Source organism: Hyla sarda, chromosome 6, assembly GCF_029499605.1.
Source record: "Hyla sarda isolate aHylSar1 chromosome 6, aHylSar1.hap1, whole genome shotgun sequence".
Classification (NCBI taxonomy): Eukaryota; Metazoa; Chordata; class Amphibia; order Anura; family Hylidae; genus Hyla; species Hyla sarda.
Genome location: NC_079194.1, coordinates 141544860 through 141563475, shown reverse-complemented (window position 1 = coordinate 141563475; position 18616 = coordinate 141544860). Strand labels below are relative to the sequence as shown.

The following is an 18616-nucleotide window of genomic DNA, read 5'->3' as shown; positions in this document are numbered from 1 at the left end:
TGTGACCTATAACTTAACATAATTCAATTGCAAAAATAGATAAATAAAAAATAAATAACACACTATAACCTGATTGCAAAATGTTAATAATCTTCTGGTAAAGCCATGCTTTTGTGGCTTTCAATGTGTGCTTTGGTCATTGTCATCTTCATCTTTCTAAGAGTACAATCACACTGCGTTCCTGCCTCATTAATCATATCTGTCAGCATCCCACCAAAAACACGATGCTGACATATACTGTTATCAGGAGCAGCAGACACCAATCACTTCTATGGCCGAACAGAGACACTTAGTGACTCATTTTCGGACATATGCATTGTTTCAAAGACCAACAGCCCCAGTTATAAGTCCCGTTAACAGTATATGACAGCGCAGTTTTCGATGGAATGGCGATGGATATGGTTAAAGGAGTATTCCAGCATGGGAAAACTTATCCCTTATCCTAAGAGTAGGGGACAAGTTTCAGATCGCGGGGGTCCGGTCGCAGGGACCCCTCTTGATCTCCCGTAGGGGGCCCTGGCAGTCCGCGGGAAGGGGGCATGTCGACCACCTCAATACAACTCTATTGGAGAGCCGGAGCACTGCCTTTGGCAATCTCCGGCTCTGACATAGCACTGTATTGAGGGGGCTTGTCAACCGCCACTTCGTGCGGTGGTCGACGCGCACTATCTGGCTGGACAGCCAGGGGGTCCCAGCAATCGGACCCCCCGCAATCTAAAACTTATCCCCTATCCTTAGGATAGAGGATACGTTTTTCAATACTGGACTACTCCTTTAATGGGGGCAGGAACACAGCGTGTTCGTACCCTAACAGACGCCTGAATATCTTGTACCAAGATTGCATGTTGTTTGGACAGTTCATGAATATCTCCACCCTAACTAAGGGCCAGGTTCCAGACGAAGAAAATGAGCCCCAAAGCATGACACTGCCACCACCATGCTTCACTGTGGGGATGTGTTCGTTGGGTGATTGTCAGTGTTGTTTCTGAGCCAAAAAGTTTAACAGAATTAGATATTTTTCTTTGTAAGACAAGGCTTCCGTTTTGCCACTCTACCCCATAGCCAATTCTTATGAAGAATACAGGAGATTGTTGTCACATGTAGCACGAAGCCAGTACTTGCTGGAATTTCCTGCAGTTCCTTTAATGTTGCAGTAGGCCTCTTGGAAGTCTCCCTAACCAGTGTTCTTCATCAATTTTGGAGGGACGTCCAGTTATTGGTAATGTCTTTGTTGTGTCATATTTTCTTCACTTGATGATGTCTTCACTGTGTTCCATGGTAAATCTGATGCTTTGGAAATTCTGTTGTACCCTTCTGTATCAGTCAGATACCTTTCAATAATGACATCCCTCGGATGCTATGGAAGCTCTCTGCAGACCATGGCTTTTATTCTGAGATGCAAATAACCAAATCTCATCCTACTAGAACAGCTGAACTTTATTTGTGATTATTCAGAGTCACTTTAAATGGTGTGTAATGGCTTAAAGGGGTACTCCGGTGAAAATTAGTTTTTTTTAAATCAACTGGTGCCAGAAAATTTTACAGATTTGTAAATTACTTCTATTTAAAAATCTTAATTCTTCCACTACTTATCAGCTGCTGTATGCTCCACAGGAAGTTATTTTCTTTTTAAATGTGTTTTTTGTCTGACCCCAGTGCTCTCTGCTGACACCTCTGTCCGTCACTGTCAAGAGCAGGATAGGTTTGTTATGGGGATTTGCTCTTGACAGTTCCCGAGACAGACAGAGATGACAGCAGGGAACACTGTGGTCAGACAGAAAAGAAATTTAAAAAGAAAATAACTTTCTGTGGAGCATACAGCAGCTGAAGGGTTAGGATTTTTAAATAGAAGTAATTTAACAATCTGGTTAACTTTCTGGCACCAGATATAAAAAAAAATTGTTTTTCACCGGAGTACCCCCTTTAACCCCTTTACTCAACAGTACATTTTCAAAATCTGACATGCGTCCACTTACCGTGTTTCTCCAAAAATAAGACCGGGTCTTATATTAATTTTAGTCACAAAAAACACACTAGGGCTTATTTTCAGGGTAGGGCTTATTTATTTATGGGGGCTACAGGAGTGTGGAGGATGGGGGGCTGTGGGGGGATGGGGGGCTTTAGCAGTGTGGAGGATGGGGGGCTGTAGCAGTATGGAGGATGCCGCACCCCCCCATCTTCCACACTTCCACAGCCCCCATCCTCCACACTGCTATACAGCCCCCCATCCTCCACACTCCCGCAGCCCCCCATCCTCCACACTCCTGCAGCTCCCCCCATCCTCCACACTGCTACAGACCCCCATCCTCCCCTTCCCCCGTCGTCTTCCACACTCCTACAGTGCCCCCCACCCCTCTGCCATAATAAACCAGCACTTCCCCACCTTCATAGCGTCCGCAACTGAAGCTGCAGCTCTTGGCGGCGGCGGGATCTCCTTCTGCTGCTTACCGGTAGCAGCCGGGGCAGGGACACGTCTGTGATGTTGGGCGTGCATACGCACAGACGTTTTAAAGCGACAGCGTCCCTGCCCCGACTCATTTAACTTGCCAATGGACCACTTATATTGCAGCCCACCCCGATAATCCAGCTAGGGCTTATTTTTGGGGTAGGGTGTATTTTCAGGGTAATAACTTTGGAATGCTTTTACTTATGAAAGCAATTCTGAGATTGTTTTTTTCCTGACATATTGTACTTTACATTAGTTGTAAATTTTTATTGATATATTTAGCATTTTATGTAAAAAAAAATAAAAAAAAATTGCGGAAAAAATGAAAAATTTTTATTTTTCTAGATTTGATATTTTCTGCTTGTATGATAAATAGACATGCTGCACAACATTAATGATTAATTCACATCTACACTATGTCTTATTTATGTTCCCATTATTTGATAAACATTCTTTAACTTTTTTAGAATGTTAAAGGGTTTATAAGTTTAGTAGCAATTTTCCAGATTTTCAAAAAAATCGCAAAATCTGATTTTTCAGCTCTGAAGTGGGCCTGTATGTTAGATACCCCCCATAAATCACCCAATTTTATAAACTGCACCCTTAAATTAGTCGGAATTAAATTAAAGAAGTTTATTAACCCTTAGGCGTTTCACAGAAATAAAAGCAATGTGGAGGAAGAATTACATTTATTTTATTCTTTGGATTCATTTTAATCCATTTTTTTCCTGTAACACAGTAGGTGTTGACAAAGAAATAAAACTCAAGATTTATTCCCCGAATTCTGACGTGCTTAGAAATATCCCATGTGTGGTCTTTGTGCGCTACGTGTATCTCACACAGGCATCAGACATGAAGGCGTGCTGTGTGGATTCTGGGGCATCCTTTTAGTTTAGGAAATTTTGTTGGCATCATATAAAATTACAGGGGCCTTGGGGTGCAAAAATACAGGGTGGGTCATTTATATGGATACACCTTAATAAAATGGGAATGGTTAGTGATATTGACTTCCTGTTTGTGGCACATTAGTATATGCGAGGGGGGGTGACCATGGCGGCCATTTTGAATCCAACTTTTGTTTTTTCAATAGGAAGAGGGTCATGTGACACATCAAACTTATTTGGAATTTCACAGGAAAAACTGTGTTTTTGTGCTTGGTTTTAACTTTATTCTTTCATGAGTTATTTACAAGTTTCTGACCACTTATTAATGTGTTCAATGTGCTGCCCATTGTGTTGGATTGTCAATGCAACCCTCTTCTCCCACTCTTCACACACTGATAGCAACACTGCAGGAGAAATGCTAGCACAGGCTTCCATTATCCGTAGTTTCAGGTGCTGCACATCTCGTATCTTCACAGCATAGACAATTGCCTTCAGATGACCCCAAAGATAAAAGTCTAAGGGGGTCAGATCGGGAGACCTTGGGGGGCCATTCATCTGGCCCACGACAACTAATCCACTTTCCAGGAAACTGTTCATCTAGGAATGCTCGGGCCTGACACCCATAATGTGGTGGGGCACCATCTTGCTGGAAAAACTCAGGGAACGTGCCAGCTTCAGTGCATAAAGAGGGAAACACATCATCATGTAGCAATTTCGCATATCCAGTGGCCTTGAGGTTTCCATTGATGAAGAATGGCCCCACTATCTTTGTACCCCATATACCACACCATACCATCAATTTTTATGTTCCAACAGTCTTGGAGGGATCTATCCAATGTGGGTTAGTGTCAGACCAATAGCGGTGGTTTTGTTTGTTAACTTCACCATTCACATAAAAGTTTGCCTCATCACTGAACAAAATCTTCTGCGTAAACTGAGGGTCCTGTTCCAATTTTTGTTTTGCCATTCTGCAAATTCAGTGCGCTGATCTGGGTCATCCTCGTTGAGATGCTGCAGTAGCTGGAGTTTGTAAGGGTGCCATTTATGAGTAGCTAATATCTGCCGAAGGGATGTTGGACTAATGCCACTCTCCAGTGACATGCGGTGAGTGCTACGCTGTGGGCTCTTGCTGAATGAAGCTAGGACAGCCACTGATGTTTCTTCATTAGTGATAGATTTCATGCGTCCACATTTTGGCAAATCCAACACTGAACCAGTTTCACCAAACTTAGCAAGCAGTTTGCTAACTGTAGCATGGGAGATGGGTGGTCTTGTAGGGTGTCTTGCATTGAAATCTTTTTTACTATTATACACATAATTATGCCTATGCCCGTCAGTACTGATAGGCATAGGATAGATCAGTCCCTACCTTAGGTAGGGACTGATCACTCATGTTGCCATGACAACGGAGGCCACTGTCAGTCCTCTGGTTGCCATGGCAGCCATCGGCACTCTGCTTTTACTTTGCAGAGCACCGATCAGCGACATAGGGAGCTCCCTTCCTCTGTTGCCCTAATAGATGCTGCGGTCTTAGTGACCGCAGTGTCTACAGGGTTAACCCAGGATCGGAGAATCAACAACAAACTCGCCAGGCAGAAACTTATGCCAGAATCAATTCTGAGCTTACACTAAATTCCGTAATTTTAACCCAGCCTTACTGTCTTTTGCCTGAGGGTTGACATCAGATGTCCATTTTGTGGTCAATACCTTGTATTCGTTCACTGTTTTCTAGTTCAGTTGGTGGTCCACTCTTTGATTTTACATTTTTAAATGACTTCTATTTTAAAATCTTAATCCTTCCAGTACTTATCAGCTTATCAGAGGAAGTTGTGTAGTTCTTTCCAGTCTAACCACAGTGCTCTCTGCCCTGTCAGAAACTGTCCAGAGCAGGAGAGGTTTGCTATGGGGATTTGCTTTTATTCTGGACAGTTCCTGATACGGGCAGAGGTTTCAGCAGAGAGCACTGTGGTCAGACTGGAAAGAACTACACAACTACACATTTTCTACAAACTACACATTTTCCTGATCTGGACATCAACAGTGGAGGCCTTTCTTCAGTCCATTTCTCTGTCTTGATCTCTAATGATATGGGTCTGAAGTTCACCCATACTATCAGCAGGCAGAGTTGGTTTTTCTGGACCTAAAGATAAAAATTGCAGAGAACCAACAAATCTTCACCACCCTTTACAGAAAAGACACTGCCACTAATACCCTGTTGCAATGGGGGAGCTGACATCTGCCCCCGTTAAATTTGCTATTCTTACCAGTCAATATTTAAGATTAAGACTGAACTGTTCTACCAGAAATGAGTACAAAATAAAGGCAGCGGAACTTCGTACGAGACTAAAGAACAGAGGATATCCTAATTGGACCCTTAAAAAAAGCCTACATTAGGGCATTAATTAGTAATTGAGATGACCTCCTGACCCACAAAAATCAGGAACAAAAACAGGTACTTCCCTGTATAATAGGGACTTATGATGAGAAGGCAAAAGATGTCAAAAGGATATTGGCATTCTTCTGGGATATATTGAAATCAGATACAATCGTTTCCGATCAGATTCCAGATCCCAGCAATTACATATAGGAGAGGAAAAAACATAAAAGATCACTTAAGACATAGCTACTTGGCTCCCATTTCCCCCCCACAAACATGGTTGACCAAAAAAGTAGTAGGTACATATTCCTGTGGCAAGTGTTCCAATTGTCATGTGATAATGCCCAGCAAAACTTTTAAAAGTGTAAGTACAGGCAAGGTATATCTGATGCGGCACTTTGGAAATTGTAACACTATGGGAGTTGTGTATTTGCTATCCTGCCCCTGTCCTAAAAACTATGTGGGCAAGATGTTTCCCCCTTTAAAAAAAAATGCATTCAGGAACACATAGGGGACATTGTCAATGAGCGCCATCACCTGTAGCAGAACACTTTAAAAAGTGTCACAAGGGTAATCACAAAGGCCTTAAAGTGCAAATAATTGAGGTGGTGAAGCTCCCTTCCAGAGGAGGAAAGTGGGACAGGCTATTATAACAAAGGGAGGCTGAATGGATTTTTAAATTACAAGCTGTTAAACCTAAAGGTTTAAATCATCATATATCCTATACGTGTTTCATCTAGTTCTATACATTAGTCTATAGAGATAGGGGACTAAATAATAAGCAGATGGACCTCTTTTAAATAACTTCTTAAACAACAGAAAAGATAATATTTGTGGTTTAGTCTCCACTATGGTGTATAGAATGTATATTTCATCTTAGGCACATGTTCTTATTATCTTAGACAAACACCTGTGCGGATAACTGTTTACCTCATCCTATTGTTGTGCAGCATGATCGGGGCAGATGGATATTGTATCCGCCGGTCAATGCGCCATCCTTATCGTATGACACCTAAGTGATACGGATGTGAGTCTTTTCCTGATCTGTAGGTCACTATGGGACCGCCCGTTCACTCTCTTTACATCTAAATCTATGAAGTGTATACAGCCGTTCGCTCTTTCTATTTGCATGTCTATGAGTTGCTAATGGCCACCTACGTGCTTGATTACTATTTCTATGAGTTGTAAAGTGATAATCTATACAGACGCGTATGACACACAAGCTAGTCAGTTGTTGAGTGATGAATGGCCTCGAAAGCGATCCCATTGAATAGCTACGATCCCGGAGTAAATACATGACTACGATAAGGGGTACGTTATAGCAACTGGGCCAGTAGTATTAGGGACGGAAATGAAGGGGCAGTGTTTAGCACTATAAAAAGGAAGCGCTTAGTCTAACTGGTGCACGGCCACCATCAGTGTTGTAGTAATGAATTCCTGACGAATGATAAAAGCAGGAAACGCGTCGAATCCGTAATGTGAACTACATCCAGGAGGAACTGTCCATAATGCCGTGGAGCAAATTCTGACAAACGGGTTTTTAATTAGTTATAACAAAGTAAATGCTGTATAATGAAGCAAATGGTACTGTGATACAACAATACCAGTCTCTAGCCATAATGCTGTTTGCACTTTGAACATTAATTATTGGAGTGAATATAAGTAAGCTAAGTGAATTTAAGACTATGATCAAGTAATATTCATTCTGAAGTGGGGGACTGTATAAAGTGCACCAACGCTATTGTGCATTATATGGACATGTGCAATTGATAAGAAACATATGTGCAATCATAGGATTAAGTGCAATTGTGGGAAAGGATGGTGCAATATATACAGCATTAAAGTATAATATATGGCCATAACATTTGGATCAATATATTGGTATATACACACAAGGACATTTGCCATATATGGGGCGTGTATCGGGACTATATGTGCCATAAACAATATCACCCTTGAATAAACACGTGAAGTGCAGGGGTGTGGAAATAAAAAAAAAACTACTTGTCCAAGGGACTAAAGCGGAACACAATCTACTTGTCCCTCAAGAAAATCTACTTGTCCTGGTAGATAAAATAATTTCAACCAAAATAGTCTGATCCCCCCCCACTAGACCACCAGGGATGGATATAAGATTCCTTTAGACACTGCTGACAGCGATGATCTAATGGTTAATAGGTGATCGCAGCATGTCAGACTATTAGCGGAGGGAGAGCTGTAGCTAGATCCTCTTACACCCGAGACAAGCCCAGAAAAGTCTAGATGTAACTTTTTGATCACCTTATAAAAAATTTCTAATATGAAGTGACCAAAAATGAGCAATTCTGGACTATTTTTTACATTTCCAAATATTCATATTTTAATAGTCTGGACATTTCCACATGCAGCGATAACACTTATGTTTATTTTTGTACATTATTTTTATTTAAAGAAAATTGGAAACTTTTATTAGGAAAGGGGCTTATTCACATGTATCCGCACTTTTTAAAATATTTTAATCACTATTTTTCAGTCTCAATAGGAACTTATGTGTTACTGGGGGGGGGGGGGGTTCTGCTTCTCCAGTTTATGTGCTGCATTTTGTGTCAGAAAATGCTGGAAGTTGCATTTAGTTAGTAGATAACTACAACTCCCAGCATGCCCTGATACAGTCTATGGTTGTGTGGGTGTTGCAGCATGTTGCACTGTATAGTGTTACAGTTAAGGTTATTGTGTAACATGCTGGGAGTTGTAGTTTTGGTTTGTGTCAGCTGCAGAGCCATAGGATGTGTCAAGGAATACTGGGAATTGCAGTTAGTAACTACAACACCCAGCATGCCCTGATGCAGCCTATAGCTCTGCAGCTGACCCGAACCAAAACTACAACTCCCAGCATGTTGCACTTTATAGTTCTACAGTTTAGGTTATGGTCCAACATGCTGGGAGTTGTAGTTTTGGTTTGGGCGTGTTTGTGTGCATCCGTGGGGCTCTTGGTCGTCGGGTGAGTATGAAGGGGGCAGGATTCTGGGGGTGCAATTTAGTGCAAAATTAGATGGCACAACTGCCCTAATGCCCGACGTGACAGTCCGCTCCTATACAAAACATTCATGCATACACATATCATACACACACCCGCCACTGCCCCCCACATCATACATTACATACACACATACACTCACACCATACATACACCCGCCACTGCCCCCCCACATCATACATTACATACACACATATACACACATCATACATACACCTGCCGCTGCCCACCCCACATCATACATCACATACATACACATCACACTTAGACATTATACATTACATACACATCACACATAGACATCATACATTACATACACATCACACATAGACATCATACACACATACACTCACACCATATATATCCACCAGTGTTTCCCAACCAGGGTGCCTCCAGCTGTTGCAAAACTACAACTCCCAGCATGCCCAGGGCTGGAGGCACCCTGGTTGGGAAACACTGATATACACCATACATATGCACACATCATACATACACCTGCCGCTGCCCCCCCCCCCATCATACATTACATACACACATCACACATACACTCACACCCTACATATACAACCACCCCTCCTGTCGCCGTCTGCATTCTCGGCCTCCTCACCTGAGCCGCCATGAGTGGACATCAGAGCTGTAGTCCCGGCCGGTGTGAGGTGAGATTTCCGTCCTCCCCCTCCCCCCCTGCTCTGTGTTTTCCCCGTGCAAACAAGCAACCTCCCCGTGGTGGATTAGGTCCTGTCTAGACAGAGCAGGGGAGGGGGAGGGGTAGAGCTGTGTGTGGGGGATGGAGCTGTGCACGGAGCTGTCAACATCCTCTCTCTCCCCCTTCTGTGTCTTCTGAGCTCCGTCCATCCTCCGGGAGGGGAGATAAGGGGGGTCTGCAGTCAGCTGGAGGCCGCCGCCCCCTCCATACACTCTGAGCGCCGGTGTGAGGTACAGACTGCAGACTGCGCCTCACACCGACATTAAAGAAAAATAAGGGGGAAGGAAGTCTGTCTGTCCCTGCTCGCCTGATACAGGGCTAAATCTATAAACAATTCACCTGCCCGAAGCCCAAAACTACTTGTCCCGGGCGTCGGGCTATAGGATTTCCACATAGACAGAGCAGGGGAGGGGGAGGGGTAGAGCTGTGTGTGGGGGATGGAGCTGTGCACTTAGTGGATACATGTTCATGTTTGCTCTCTAACAAATGGGAAATTCGATGATGTATTGAAGATCCCTCCATCTTTTGTTATGGTGTATGTACTGCCTGTGATTATATACAGCATTATTAACTATCAATAGCAGCAGATGATAAAATAATTGCTGCATGATATTATGCCTGTATGGACTTTTATCTCCAAGTAGAATACCACTAATCATGAACCATTAATTTGGGTGAAAATAAGATGGCGGCCAGTTAAGTTTATTAGGTTATTCATATTATGTGCTAGTTGATTTATTTTCTTTTTTTCTTTTGTGTTATGGTTTTTGGATTTTAGTAGGACCATTAAAAATGTAGTTTTATATTCTACTATTTATCAGTGCACTATATAACAAATGTGGGAGCAATAATTTAATACGAAGTGGAAGACCACTACTCAGTGCGGCAGACACATTACAGTTACAAGACTTTTTATCAAGCTGCTTGAAACGTTGCTTACTTGGTGATACACTTTGCCTTGAGATTCAATCTTAATAAATAAAGATATACCGCACTGGGGTGGCTGCTGGACAGTCCTTTCTTTACTATTCTTTGATTCTCCTTGCATGGTTACCGAGGGTCCTGAGATGGCAAAAGAGTGTGTCAACCAATCGCAAGGTATATGTGAGTGAGCACTGCACATTTTTTGGTTCAATGTCTCTTCTATGTAGGTAATGGACTGCTGCCTTACATTCTCCTAAAAAATGTTGAATTCATTGTTGTCCCAATGGCTACAAGGTGTCCATGTCACGAGGCAGCAAAGCAGCCCAAACTGTAATGCTTTCCCTATCATGCTTCACAGGTGGGATAAGGATTAGGTGTTGGTGTGTAGTGTTATTTTTTCTGGATGTAGAATTGTGTAGTTTTGCTAAAAAAAATCCACTTTAGTCTTATGTGTCAATAGAATGCTTTCCCAAAAGAATTGTGGTCAAAGGCAAAGACACTTAGAAAAGTGTTGTTGTTTTTTTTTGTTTTTTGGGTTCACAGTGTACACTGTTGTTGGGTTTTAAACATGTGTTTTCTCTTTTGATTAATGAATTCCCATATCTGTCGATGAGTTCATCTTTGAAAAAAAGCATGTTACAAACGCAACAAAAATTCATAGTGTGAACACAAACAATGGGATTTGTGTTTTTGTACAGTCTTTTATAGGTCTTTCGCTGTTACCCTTGGGTTAATACCACCTGTTCCAGGATTGCCTATTGTGCTTCTTGGAGACAGGAGTGAGAGGCTCAGATTATGGAAAATTATATCTTTAGATTAGCAGCAGACTGTAGAGGGGGAGTAGAGTGGTAGACCGAGATGGGGTAGCAATTGTAGGGAGGCGCAGCGCAGTAGAGAGCTTTGTGGGTAAGAGCAACGAGTGAATCTTCTCCATGTGTAGATAACTTGCCTAACCTTAGATTCACGTCTCTTTACTACAGATCTTATGAGGCCTACTGAAAGTTGTACGAGGGGGTGATTCACACTAACCAATCTTTTTTTTAAAAGAACAGATCTGTTATTGACTAGCAGGGCCAGATTAAGGGTGTCTAGGCTATGGAGTAGTTCATTTGTCAGAGCTATTCTCTGCAAAATTGTAGAAAACTGTAAGCTGCAGTACACCTTGGGGGAGATTTATCAAAACCTATGGAGAGGCAAAGTTGCCCAGTGGCCCATAGCAACCAATCAGCTCGCTTCTTACATTTTTCAGAGGCATTGTTAAGAATATACTCCAAAAAACATCTTACAGGGAGAATCCTATAGCCAGGAAAAATATAAATACAATAGTGCCCAAATAGAGATAATAAACCCCAAACAAAAGAAACACTATCACTACAAATAAGTAGAAAATAAATCAATCTTTATTATAAACAGAAAAAATATATATCAATTAAAAGGTCATAAAAATAATGGCACAATTGACAATCCCTGTAGTAAACACATACTATGGAAGGCTAACAAGGTAGCAACAAATAGTGTTCAATATATCCAAAATAACCCACTCGTAATAGTAACAGAAAATTGCATAGGATAATGTATTGCACAATAATACTGATAATAAGACTGAGTGGTAGAGATAGGGATTTAAAAAAAAATCCCAGTACCGATCACATAACAAACTGTACCACAGTGTGTGCCGAACCCCTACATATGTTTCGCTCCATTGAGCTTCCTCAGGGGGCGTATATAATAAAGATTTATTTATTTTTCTACTTATTTGTAGTGATAGTGTTTCTTTTGTTTGGGGTTTATTGCCTTGTTAAGAATGTAACAACTAGGTAACTTTGTCTCTTCACAGGTTTTTGATAAATTTCCCTATTGTCTCTCTTATTTGCATCCCAAATTTTAGGACACATATAGCGGAAAAGAGGAAGGAGGAGGGCATTAATAGCCAGCAGCATTTTCTACAATCTGCTAAGTTTTCAGCAACATTGTAGAAAACGCTGCTGGCTGTCAGTGTCCTTTTCACCATTGGTTGCCTTACACCCTTCTATTCCATGCTGTGTGCCTTCAAATTTTTCAGTGAGATGGTAGAAAATGGCTCTTGTTGTCAGTGCCCTCCTCTTCCTCACTATGTACACCCTAAAGTTTTCTGCGAGATGGAAGATGCAAATATGAGAGAGAAGGTGTGCACGGCTCAGTGAACTGGCAACCATGTCAGTTTTCTACAGTCTTGCAGAAAACTTAAGAACAGAGACCCCTCAAATACCTTGGAGCCTTCAACCAACTCCAGACAAAAAAAAATAAAATGACAACAGCACAACAATAGAGCGGCTGTCAGGATTCGGCTGGCTGGAGGTGGATCCTCTGTGTCAGAGAGGGATTGGCGTGGACCGTGTCGGTGGACCGGTTCTAAGTTGCTTCTGGTTTTTGCCAGAGCCCGCCGCAAAGCGGGATGGACGTGCATCGGCGGTAGCAACCAGGTCGTATCCACCGGCAACGGCTCAACCTCTCTGACTGCTGAGATAGGCGCGGTACAAGGGATTAGACAAGAGCAGGGTCGGACGTAGCAGAAGGTCATGGCAGGCAGCAAGGATCGTAGTCAGGGGCAACGGCAAGAGGTCTGGAACACAGGCTAGGAACACACAAGGAACGCTTTCACTGGCACAATGGCAACAAGATCCGGCAAGGAAGTGCAGGGGAAGTGAGGTATTATAGGGAAGTGCACAGGTGAAGACACTAATTAAAACCCATGCGCCAATCAGTGGCGCACCGGCCCTTTAAATCGCAAAGACCCGGCGCGCGCGCGCCCTAGGGAGCGGGGCCGCGCGCCGGGACAGCACAGACGGGGAACGAGTCTGGTAAGCGGGTCGGGATGCGCACCGCGAGCGGGGGCGTCCCACATCGCGAATCGCATCCCGGCTGGGGACATTATCGCAGCGCACCCGGTCAGCGGGTCTGACCGGGGCGCTGCGAACAGGAGAACGCCGTGAGCGCTCCGGGGAGGAGCGGGGACCTGGAGCGCTCGGCGTAACAGCGGCACAATATAGCAAGCACCTGCAACTGGGCCTCTTCAGACATATTTATAGATACATATTACAAGCTATGTTAGTTAGTCAGCCACCAATTGTGCAAGTTCTCCCACTTAAAAAGATGAGAGAGGCCTGTAATTTTCATCATAGGTACACTTCAACTATGAGAGACCGAATGGGGGTAAAGAATACAGGAAATCACATTGTAGGATTTCTAAGGAATTAATTGGTAAATTCCTTGGTAAAATAAGTATTTGGTCACCTACAAACAAGCAAGATTTCTGGCTCTCACAGACCTGTAACGTTTTCTTTAAGAGTCTCCTCTGTCCTCCACTCGTTACCTATTTTAATGGTATTAATGGCACCTGTTTGAACTTGCTATCATTATAAAAGACACCTATCCACAACCTCAGTCACACTCCAAACTCCACTATGGCCAAGACCAAAGAGCTGTTGAAAGACACCAGAAACAAAATTGTAGACCTGCACCAGGCTGGGAAGACTCAATCTGCAATAGGCAAGCAGCTTTGTATGCTGTGGGAGCAATTATTAGAAAATGGAAGACATACAAGACCACTGATAATCTCTCTCGATTTGGGGCTCAATGCAAGATCTCACCCTGTGGTGTCAAAATGATCACAAGAACGGTGAGCAAAAATCCCAGAGCCACACAGGGGGACCTAGTGAATGACCTGCAGAGAGCTGGGACCGAAGTAACAAAGGCTAACATCAGTGACACACTATGCCTCCAGGGACTCAAATCATGCGTGTCCCCCTGCTTAAGCCAGTACATGTCCGGGCCCATCTGAAGTTTGCTAGAGAGCATTTGGATGATCCAGAAGAGGATTGGGAGAATGTCATATAGTCATATCAAAGTAGAACTTTTTGGTATAAAAACTCATCTTGTTTTGAGGAGAAGGAATGCTGAGTTGCATCCAAAGAACACAATACCTACTGTGAAGCATGGGGGTGGAACATCATGCTTTGGGGCTGTTTTTCAGCAAAGGGACCAGGACAAATGATCCGAGTAAAGAAAAGAATGAATGGGGCCATGTATAATGAGATTTTGAATGAAAACCTCCTTCCATCAGCAAGGACATTGAAGATGAAACATGGCAATGATCCCAAACACACTGCTTGGGCAATGAAGGAGTGGCTTCGTAAGAAGAACTTCAAGGTCCTGGAGTGGGCTAGCCAGTCTCCAGATCTCAACCCCATAGAAAACCTTTGGAGGTTTGCCCAGCGACAGCCCCAAAACATCTCTGCTCTAGAGTAGATATGCATGGAGGAATGGGCCAAAATACCAGCAAGAGTCGTGAAGACTTACAGAAAATGTTTGACCTCTGTCGCTGCCAACAAAGGGTATATAAAGTATTGAGATGAACTTTTTTTATTGACCAAATACTTACTTTCCACCATAATTTGCAAATACATTTTTTTTAAAACAGACAATGGAATTTTATGTTTTTTTTCCTCATTATGTCTCTCATAGTTGAGGTTACACCTATGATGAAAATTACTTAAAAATTATCTTTTTAGGTGGGAGAACTTGCACAATTGGAGGCTGACTAAATACTTTTTTTCCCCACTGTATTTATACACAGTCCTTTCCTCATGCCACAGCCACCCCTTAGATACTGTCTTATAGATACCTTACAACTTCTAAAGAATGGAATGTGGAACAAAGCATGTGGCATGCTGATTGTGCCTCTGTAATTCTAACCACAATTCTAAATCCAACCCCAAAGGGTACACAAGATTTTAGGAAAACTTTAAAAGGGTATTCCAGGATTATTATTATTATTTTTTTGTGTGACTATGCAACAGGGGCTGTAAAGTTCATAATACTACACTAACTTTGATGTGTGTGTGATGGTGGTCTCACAATTTTGTGATTTTCGCCCCGATATTTATCTTTAACAGCACACAAAATTACTCACGTCTTGGGTTTTCCCAGGTTGCAGTGAATCGAGACGTGACATCATTAGTCAGGTGATGACAGGGAGCCTGTCCTGCTTCAATGGGTGGAGCGATCGCTGAGTGGGAGAAATATAATTTAGCAACAACTTTAGGCACCCTGGTTAGGAAACACTGGTCTTTTGAATAGAATGCCACTGTTACGCCGAGCGCTCCGGGTCCCCGCTCCTCCCCGGAGCGCTCGCTACACTCTCGTTACTGCAGCGCCCCGGTCAGATCCACTGACCGGGTGCGCTGCGATACCGCCTCCAGCCGGGATGCGATTCGCGATGCGGGTGGCGCCCGCTCGCGATGCGCACCCCGGCTCCCGTACCTGACTCGCTCTCCGTCGGTCCTGTCCCGGCGCGCGCGGCCCCGCTCCCTAGGGCGCGCGCGCGCCGGGTCTCTGCGATTTAAAGGGCCACTGCGCCGCTGATTGGCGCAGTGGTTCTAATTAGTGTGTTCACCTGTGCACTCCATATATATACCTCACTTCCCCTGCACTCCCTCGCCGGATCTTGTTGCCCTTGTGCCTAGTGAAAGCGTTCCCTTGTGTGTTCCTAGCCTGTGTTCCAGACCTCCTGCCATTGCCCCTGACTACGATCCTTGCTGCCTGCCCTGACCTTCTGCTACGTCCGACCTTGCTTCTGTCTACTCCCTTGTACCGCGCCTATCTTCAGCAGTCAGAGAGGTTGAGCCGTTGCTAGTGGATACGACCTGGTCACTACCGCCGCAGCAAGACCATCCCGCTTTGCGGCGGGCTCTGGTGAATACCAGTAGTGACTTAGAACCGGTCCACTAGCACGGTCCACGCCAATCCCTCTCTGGCACAGAGGATCCACCTCCTGCCAGCCGGCATCGTGACAGTAGATCCGGCCATGGATCCCGCTGAAGTACCTCTGCCAGTTGTCGCTGACCTCACCACGGTGGTCGCCCAGCAGTCACAACAGATAGCGCAACAAGGCCACCAGCTGTCTCAACTGACCGTGATGCTACAGCAGCTACTACCACAGCTTCAGCAATCATCTCCTCCGCCAGCTCCTGCACCTCCTCCGCAGCGAGTGGCCGCTTCAGGCCTACGACTATCCTTGCCGGACAAATTTGATGGGGACTCTAAGTTTTGCCGTGGCTTTCTTTCACAATGTTCCCTGCACTTGGAGATGATGTCGGACCAGTTTCCTACTGAAAGGTCTAAGGTGGCTTTCGTAGTCAGCCTTCTGTCTGGAAAAGCTCTGTCATGGGCCACACCGCTCTGGGACCGCAATGACCCCGTCACTGCCTCAGTACACTCCTTCTTCTCGGAAATTCGTAGTGTCTTTGAGGAACCTGCCCGAGCCTCCTCTGCTGAGACTGCCCTGCTGAACCTGGTCCAGGGTAATTCTTCCGTTGGCGAGTACGCCATACAATTCCATACTCTTGCTTCTGAACTATCCTGGAATAATGAGGCCCTCTGCGCGACCTTTAAAAAAGGCCTATCCAGCAACATTAAAGATGTTCTGGCCGCACGAGAAATTCCTGCTAATCTACATGAACTCATTCATCTTGCCACTCGCATTGACATGCGTTTTTCCGAAAGGCGTCAGGAGCTCCGCCAGGATATGGACTTTGTTCGCACGAGGCGTTTTTTCTCCCCGGCTCCTCTCTCCTCTGGTCCTCTGCAATCCGTTCCTGTGCCTCCCGCCGTGGAGGCTATGCAAGTTGACCGGTCTCGCCTGACACCTCAAGAGAGGACACGACGCCGCATGGAGAATCTCTGCCTGTACTGTGCCGGTACCGAACACTTCCTGAAGGATTGTCCTATCCGTCCTCCCCGCCTGGAAAGACGCACGCAGACTCCGCACAAAAGTGAGACAGTCTTTGATGTCAACTCTGCTTCTCCACGTCTTACTGTGCCTGTGCGAATATCTGCATCTACCTTCTCCTTCTCTACTATGGCCTTCTTGGATTCCGGATCTGCAGGAAACTTTATTTTGGCCTCTCTCATCAACAGGTTCAACATCCCGGTAACCAGTCTCGCCAGGCCCCTCTACATCAATTGTGTTAACAATGAAAGATTGGACTGTACCATACGTTACCGCACGGAGCCCCTTCTAATGTGCATCGGACCTCATCAAGAAAAGATTGAGTTCTTGGTCCTCCCCAATTGCACTTCCGAAATTCTCCTTGGACTACCGTGGCTCCAACGCCATTCCCCAACCCTGGATTGGTCCACGGGGGAGATCAAGAGCTGGGGTATCTCTTGTTTCAAGGACTGCCTTAAACCGGTTCCCAGTACTCCCTGCCGTGACCCTGTGGTTCCCCCTGTAGCCGGTCTCCCTAAGGCCTATATGGACTTTGCTGATGTGTTTTGCAAAAAACAAGCTGAGACTCTACCTCCTCACAGGCCTTATGACTGTCCTATTGATCTCCTCCCGGGTACTACTCCACCCCGGGGCAGAATTTATCCTCTGTCCGCCCCAGAGACTCTTGCTATGTCTGAGTACATCCAGGAAAATTTAAAAAAGGGGTTTATCCGCAAATCCTCCTCTCCTGCCGGAGCTGGATTTTTCTTTGTGTCCAAAAAAGATGGCTCCCTACGTCCTTGCATTGACTACCGCGGTCTTAATAAAATCACGGTAAAGAACCGCTACCCTCTACCTCTTATCTCTGAACTCTTTGATCGCCTCCAAGGTGCCCACATCTTTACCAAACTGGACTTAAGAGGTGCTTATAATCTCATCCGCATCAGGGAGGGGGATGAATGGAAAACGGCATTTAACACTAGAGATGGACACTTTGAGTATCTGGTCATGCCCTTTGGCCTGTGCAACGCCCCTGCCGTCTTCCAAGACTTTGTTAATGAAATTTTTCGTGATCTCTTATATTCCTGTGTTGTTGTGTATCTGGACGATATTCAGATTTTTTCTGCCAACCTAGAAGAACACCGCCAGCATGTCCGCATGGTTCTTCTCGAGACTTCGTGACAATCAACTTTATGCCAAAATGGAGAAATGTCTGTTTGAATGTCAATCTCTTCCTTTCCTAGGATACTTGGTCTCTGGCCAGGGACTACAAATGGATCCAGACAAACTCTCTGCCGTCTTAGATTGGCCACGCCCCTCCGGACTCCGTGCTATCCAACGTTTTTTGGGGTTCGCCAATTATTACAGACAATTTATTCCACATTTTTCCACCATTGTGGCTTCTATCGTGGCTTTAACCAAGAAGAATGCCAATCCTAAGTCCTGGCCTCCTCAAGCGGAAGACGCCTTTAAACGGCTCAAGTCGGCCTTTTCTTCTGCTCCCGTGCTCTCCAG

General features: G+C 44.5%; 1 protein-coding gene across 2 annotated transcripts in view; it reads left to right on the top strand.

Annotated features, from left to right (window-relative positions):
• The window catches only part of SH3BP1 (SH3 domain binding protein 1), a 101163-nt gene that overhangs the window by 20349 nt on the left and 62198 nt on the right, over positions 1-18616 (top strand). The window lies entirely within an intron of this gene.